Genomic DNA, 7,062 nt, shown 5'->3' with positions numbered 1-7,062 from the left:
CAAATGCAACTATTACAAGAGCTTCCAATATTTTACATGTCTTCATCTCGTTCATCGGGCCCACCATCTTCCAGTCTTGATCTCTCACTATTTCTAATATTACATTTAAATAGCCATGACACATAAGAGATACATCTCATGGGGTGGGAACGAGCCATAACTTTAATAATATCAGATATTAACAAAATGAATAAAAACAGTAAAATATCATAAAATACACCTAACACATTGGTCAAAGCTCTCGATCATCCTTCATGCATTTAATATCAAATATTAACATCAATTTAATTAAAAAATTTAATTACTTGATAAATTATATATAATCTACCACTAACCACCACAATTATTAAAGGATTTAATAAATTAAATAAACTCTTTTATTTAATTTCCAATTAAATCAATAATAATTGATTTCTTAGAAAAACTCATTTTTACCATAAATAATTAAAATCATATTCTAATTATTTATTTTACAAGAAAATTATAAATTTTCCAAAAATTATTTTCCAAAATAAATATTGAACCAATTTTCAAAAATATCAATTTTACCCAAAAATTTGAAAAATCAGAAAATTGCATCCTAGGCCCAAACAATTCAAGCCCATCATCCAAAACGGTTCCCGAGACGATCCCGGGCAGCCGCCCTCGCTGCCCGCCCGCTGTCGAACGTTTCGGGCAGTGGCGACACCCCTGTGCGCACAGGCGCGCGCGGTGCCGCGCGCAGCGCGCCGCGTATGGCGGCGCACAGCGTGCGGAATCGTCCGCACGCTGCGCCGCACGGCGCGCGCGGTGCGCGTCTCTGCGCGCGGTCTGCCCGGAACAGTTCCGGGCAGATCCGAAAAATATATTTTTTTTTGTTTTCTGGAAAAATAAAATTTTTTATGGTGCATCAATTTTCTGAAAAAAAATTTTGTGTGGTTAAAAATAAATTATTCAATATAAAACCATACGATTTAGAAAAACCTTGGCTCTGATACCACTGTTGGATCCCGGTTTTCTACACGCCCAAAAGCAGCGGAAGTTTTAAAATTTTTTATTTATTTTGACAATCAAAATATGATTTGTTTGAGCGCTCGTATGATTTTAACAAAAACATTCAAAGGGTGTTAGAATTATACCTTGAGTGAATTAAATCACTTGGCTCCAACTAATCTGGTATGACGGATCTAGCTTTTGATGAATCCCTACGATCTTTCTTCAAGAGACTCCTTTCTTTTTCTTCTAATCAGGTCCACGACTAGATTGTTTGATCCTCTTCCAAATTGCACCAGAAATTTTGGAAGATATTTAACGTAGGAGAAAATTATTTGAGAGACGACTCAAAATTCTTTTTCAAGAGAAGGTGGCCAATTTTTTTCTTTCTTTGGAGGATGATTCACGTGAGTTTAATGGTGGCGGCGGCTAGGGTTGACCTATCAACCATTATTTATAATTAAATTATAACCTAATTACATAATTAACATTAATGTGCTTGATTTAATTAATTGGGCTAGTCCAACTAGTTTAATTAATTTAATTAAAGCTCATTAAAACTTTAATTATTTAATATGTTGGATTTGTACCCCTACAAGCTCATTAAACATACTAGCAACCGAGGCACACGCGTTGCGTATGTCATGAATATATGAGCCTAATATATTAAACATTTATGATATTAGAATACCATGACACCGTAATTTTTTGTATCATGAATATATATTTAAAATTAAAAATTGTACATTTAAAATATGTATTAGAAAATAAATGTCATAGAACTTACCAAAAACATGTCAAAATCCCCCGCTTGCAAGCCATATAAAAATCATAAAATTAAAATAAAAAGACAAAAAATTACACGAATAATACGCTAAACTCATGAAACTAAGTTTATTCTAAAGTAAAAATTGTATGTTTAAAACATAAATTAGCAAAGCAATGTTCTAAAAATTACTAAAAACATGTCACACCCAAAGCCTTCAATCCATAAAAACCCTAGCTCAAAAATAAAAATATAAAGACAGAAAATTATAGTAATTATACTTTAAACTCTTGAAACCATGTTTAGTCTAAAGAATAAATGTGATGTATTTCGAGGCACACACGATGTGTGTGAGGCGTTGTACATGAATATTAAGTGTAACATGAGTTATATAAGTATGCTAAGACATTGTGCAAAGATTGAAGAAGTTTTAAAGTAGTAAGTGTATCTTGCCTCACAATTGAAACGGCATAACTATTGATAACATTAAATCGTACACAAAATTGAAATAGTTTTTATGACATGTTACCTGTCCAAACACAAAAATGCCTTAAATAGAATGAGTGCAAGAGAAAGTTATTGGAGTTATTAGTTTTTGTGTTATCTGTCCAGCGATCAATCTTGTCGCATCTGCAAAATCTTAAATTTTTCCAAATTTGCATCTTAGATGAACATAATTCAAAAATATCTTGGATTATTTGAAAGAGATGAAGACTGGAGTGACAATTTATTCAATTTATTAATCGAGTTACAACTCTATTAATTGGAAAGAAAACCATTAATTTCATATGATTCAATCACAATTTTAAACATTGGAATATAAAAGATTTTCTACGAAGAGGAACGTGATATTGTAAAAAAAAATTAGACAAATCGAGAGGATGAAAATATCAATAAAATAACTAATTATAAGAACAAACAATAACTGACTGATTATGAAACAAATGCAAATGCATTAATTAAATTTAATTTGTCATGATACATATTGCTAGAAAAAAACACACATTTATGACAATGCAATGACTTTGGTGGAAGTGTTGATATTTTAAATGATACAATATTTTATATATAATGCTCAACAACATATGAAAGATAAATTATAATTTTCAGATTTAAAAAATAATATTTTTCCAACATATTTTGAATCTTGAATAATGATGTCACCGTAAAGGTAAAATCTCAAATTCAAACGACAATGAGACGGTAAAAAAATGATTTGGAAATGTTCTTCAGTTTTAATCTTAAGATAGTTTGCATAACATTTAAGTTTACACCTTTCACATACATGTTGAACGTTTATCCAACCAAGATTCGAATTGTTAAATAGACTCTTAAAACTAAAACTTAATCCATTAGTTCTATCCAATACTTGAAGATAAGAGAATAAAAATATAGTGAAAATGAGATATTTAACATCACGTCTACGCATTTTAAAACTCGTGATATCTGAATTATTGAATTATATTGTGAAATATCAACATTCAAAATATTCATACAATCATATTAAGATATGCATATAAACAACAAATAATAGAAAATTGAGAGCAACATATGGAATCTGATTATAGTGTCTTAAAATTTTTATTTTTTATAATCACGTGGAAGCGAAAAATATGGGCACTCAGACTACCGAAGAGGAACATGAGGGAAATGAGGAGAAAAAAAGAGGAGCAACGTGAATGAAAGAATATAAAAGTCTGAAACATAGACTCGATTTTTTCAACCCAAAGTCTGATAACTTTGCTTGAAATTCCTACACAAACATCAAAATCACGATTTATATCATCAAAATTAGATAGAAAAGAAGTATAGAACAACAAATAGAATATATATGATCTTACCTATATCATAAATTTATTTAAATACAATATGTTGAATCTAACAAAATGTTTGATGTTTTGAATCACAATAAATGATTGGCGACTCAGAGTCGTGAAGAAAACATAGTCCTCGAGTTGTAGTTACTGCAACCTTCATCGTATACCAAAAATAAAATTTCACATATTTGTAGAAAGGCAAAACAAATCAATAGTTTCATGCTAACTTAAAACTCGATACCAAAAAATCCATAGAAGCACTCATACAGAAATAACTGATGACAAAACTCGAAAATGTAGGATTTTCTTCAATTTTTCAAGAATGATCGTATGATTAGATATCAATCAAATCAAGCAAATAAAAAGAAAAATGAAAAATTTTTTACGCTAATCACTAATTCCTCAATGAACCTTGACAATGAAGGCAAAATAAAATAAAAATGAAAAGATTATCGCGCAAAATCACTAATGCATCAACGAATCTTAACAAAATCTCTGCAAATGAGATAACTCTATGAAATCGATGAGAAACAACGTCATGTAGAAATTATTTTTAAAGGATTATAGGATTGATAGAAACCAAATCAAGGCAAATAAAAATGTTAACAAAACCCGAATAGTTTGATAAAACTATGTATGTAATGTCTGTTAACAAATTAAATAATGAATATAAAACTATTAGTTGCCGACGTGAGTTAAAAAACAAAACAAACATTGTTAAATAGGTGCATACCTGCATAGGCGATTGAAATGGTCAATGCCTGACCAATAAGCATGTTCTTTCTTTGTTTTATCATGTTGGAGCCTGCTTCCATGTGCTGATATCACTCATAAACTTAGTAAATATTGTGAAACTTTAACATTAAAAGCCATTGTTACATTTTGTGGCCATGCTATGAAGTAACACAGGATCTGGAATAATGATGGAAGGGAGAAAAAGACAGAAATGAGATTCTTCAACTCGGTATAAATATAATTAATTAACAATAGTAATTGTATATCGTTAGGATAAATTAATAGATTTGATAGGAAACACACAATTTAGATTTATGAGAAGCTTACATCATATAGAAGTTAACAACTCAAACGATTTGATAAAATTTTGTATGCAGTGTCTTTTAACAGATGCAACAATGAATATAAAACTAATAGGAGCCTATGTGAATTAAACAACAAAACATAGCGTTGTTAAATAAGTGCTTACTTGTTTGTATAGGCGATTATCACATAAATAGAACGATCCAAAAGAAAACGGTACAATAAGATAGGAAGTAATCAACATAACTTAATTTATGAAATTGAAAGGTTAACAAATACTAAGCATACATTGAAATGGTTGAATTGGAAATAGTAATTACAAATCAAATTGACGATTATTTAAAATCCCAAATCAGCAAAAACTAAATTTGAAAATGAAATAAAAATGCATTTGAAACTAAAATTAACAGCAAACAGATTAAGTTTATTGGCAGTGAAAGAAAAAGAATCTAACATGGTGTTGATAAATGATGGAATAATGAATTGAAACATATCAACAATTGAAGCAAACTAAATAAGAAAACGTGGTTTTGGTAAGATTTTCTCATACGACTATCAAGTGGAATTAATCGTGACGCACCATAAATCGTGTTGTGTGGGTTATTTTTTATTGACACCGAGAAAAATCCTTCAAAAATCTAGCCGAAAAATATGCCAAAATTCTCAACCCGACTTCCATTTAGAGGGAATCCAATTACCAACAAATTACCACATTAAATAAATTTACAAATGCAACCCATATTTTTTCGTAAATTCGAATCAACCAAAATAATCGGTGTTCTTGTTAAAAAAAATAACCAAAATTTATAATTTTACACTTTATTTCTACAAAAAAAATAAATCATCAAATAATATCATTTTAATAGTATTATTCTCCCCACTGCCACAAGCAACTGAATGCCCTTTTACCTTCACGAATGAAAAATCGCAATTACCGAAAGAGAAGAAGCTCGAATTCATCAAAATACTCGGATTTCAAAGTTAAGAAAAGATATTTTAAGTACTTTTTGATCCGGGATTTCTGGTGAAGGAAAAAAAAGAATAATTTTAAAGAAATATTGATTTCATTTCACTTCAAGCACAACAATGCGTACGAAAAATTAAGAAAAAAAAAAAGATAAAGGTTCTTACCGTCGTGTGATAGAAGTTTGGGAGAGGAGATTTAAATGCGTTGTGTGATAGAAGTTTGGAGAGGAGATTTAACCTAGATTTGAAAATTGAAAAAAGGGAATGGAGGTTTATTTTCTGAAGATAATCTTATTTGGTTGGAGGGTGTAAAACGTGGAAAGATGAAGTGAGGGCAATTTAGGTACTTCAAAAACAGACCAAGACACAAGGTAGTTATTCTAAGATGCTTAGCTTTAATAAATAGTAAAAGATTATCCACCATATTTAATTTATTAATTAATCAACTCAACTTTTGAGCTTAATAAATTAAATACATTATAAATTCAACATTTGAATTTATTATTTAAATTATAAATTCAACTCCTTGAATTTTCATCAACTCCAAAATTTAATATTTAATAAACCCAACATTTGAGTTTAATAAAATAAATTCTCAAATTTTATAAATTCAACTCCTTGAATTTATTATCTCCAAATTTCATAAATTCAACTTCTTGAATTTACTATCTTATAAATTCAACCCCTTGAATTTTTTTTCTCAAAATTTAATTATCATAAATTCAACTCCTTGAATTTACTATATCATAATATAAATTCAACTCCTTGAATTTATTCTCTCAACGGGAACAAATGATCCAATACTTGTGTGACCCTCAATGGTTCAGGGATACAGCTAGGCGTGTGTTCACAACTCTTTGTGATTCAGAATAATATTTATTCTTATTCGGGCTTACCCTAGTTAGCCCCATTCTTTTAATCAACACCTTGATAAAGAATGTCAGAACTCATTTCTGATTGCACCCATCGGATCATGGTAAGAGCGTCTAGTAGCATCGCCCCATGATCCCCTAGGTATCACTGATAGTGCCTGCAAGAACTAGTCGATTATGATTAGTGTACAGTACGGTCCCTTCAGCTCATATATTCCGATCGAATCTGCAACCATTGGTTCATCGAGGGTTGCATAATAATTCGATAACTATGTGATAACTATAATAGTGGCATCGCGTGTACTATTTGAGAACTCCTTCTCAAACGTATATCTCATACTCTGGCTAGAGATTCCATGCACTATTATTTCATCAGATCAAACAGGATATCCACACCCGTAGGTGAGCGGTGAATCCCCGACTACAATGCACTGGCTTCTATATGTGTCGCAACTGTACCCAACCTCGCCACCTGATGACTCTCCTGGAGCCGGTAAACGAGTCAAAGCACAGCCCTAGCATATAGAACCTCAGTGTTGTCCCGGGTCGTAAAGACTAATGGTGTACAATCATTACCACAGACTTATCCTCTCGATGAATGATAACCACTTGGAAAGTCCGAGGGAGGGTT

General features: G+C 30.9%; 1 long non-coding RNA gene across 2 annotated transcripts; it reads right to left on the bottom strand.

The window, feature by feature from the left end:
- Positions 1-2,927: 2,927 nt before the first annotated feature.
- On the bottom strand, positions 2,928-5,855 carry LOC140831788 (uncharacterized). 2 transcript variants are annotated; one of them, XR_012117941.1, is made up of 4 exons: positions 5,725-5,855; positions 4,289-4,467; positions 3,580-3,709; positions 2,928-3,491 (listed from the first exon to the last, which is right to left on the bottom strand). It is a non-coding gene; the product is annotated as an uncharacterized lncRNA (long non-coding RNA). The 2 variants fall into 2 exon arrangements; XR_012117940.1 differs by lacking the exon at positions 2,928-3,491 and having other exon boundaries at positions 3,541-3,709.
- Between the last annotated feature and the right edge of the window lie 1,207 nt (positions 5,856-7,062).

This window comes from Primulina eburnea, chromosome 5 (genome assembly GCF_022965805.1).
Source record: "Primulina eburnea isolate SZY01 chromosome 5, ASM2296580v1, whole genome shotgun sequence".
NCBI classification, from domain to species: domain Eukaryota; kingdom Viridiplantae; phylum Streptophyta; class Magnoliopsida; order Lamiales; family Gesneriaceae; genus Primulina; species Primulina eburnea.
The sequence above is the reverse complement of the archived record's forward strand: the minus strand, read 5'-3'. Positions and strand labels throughout refer to the sequence as shown.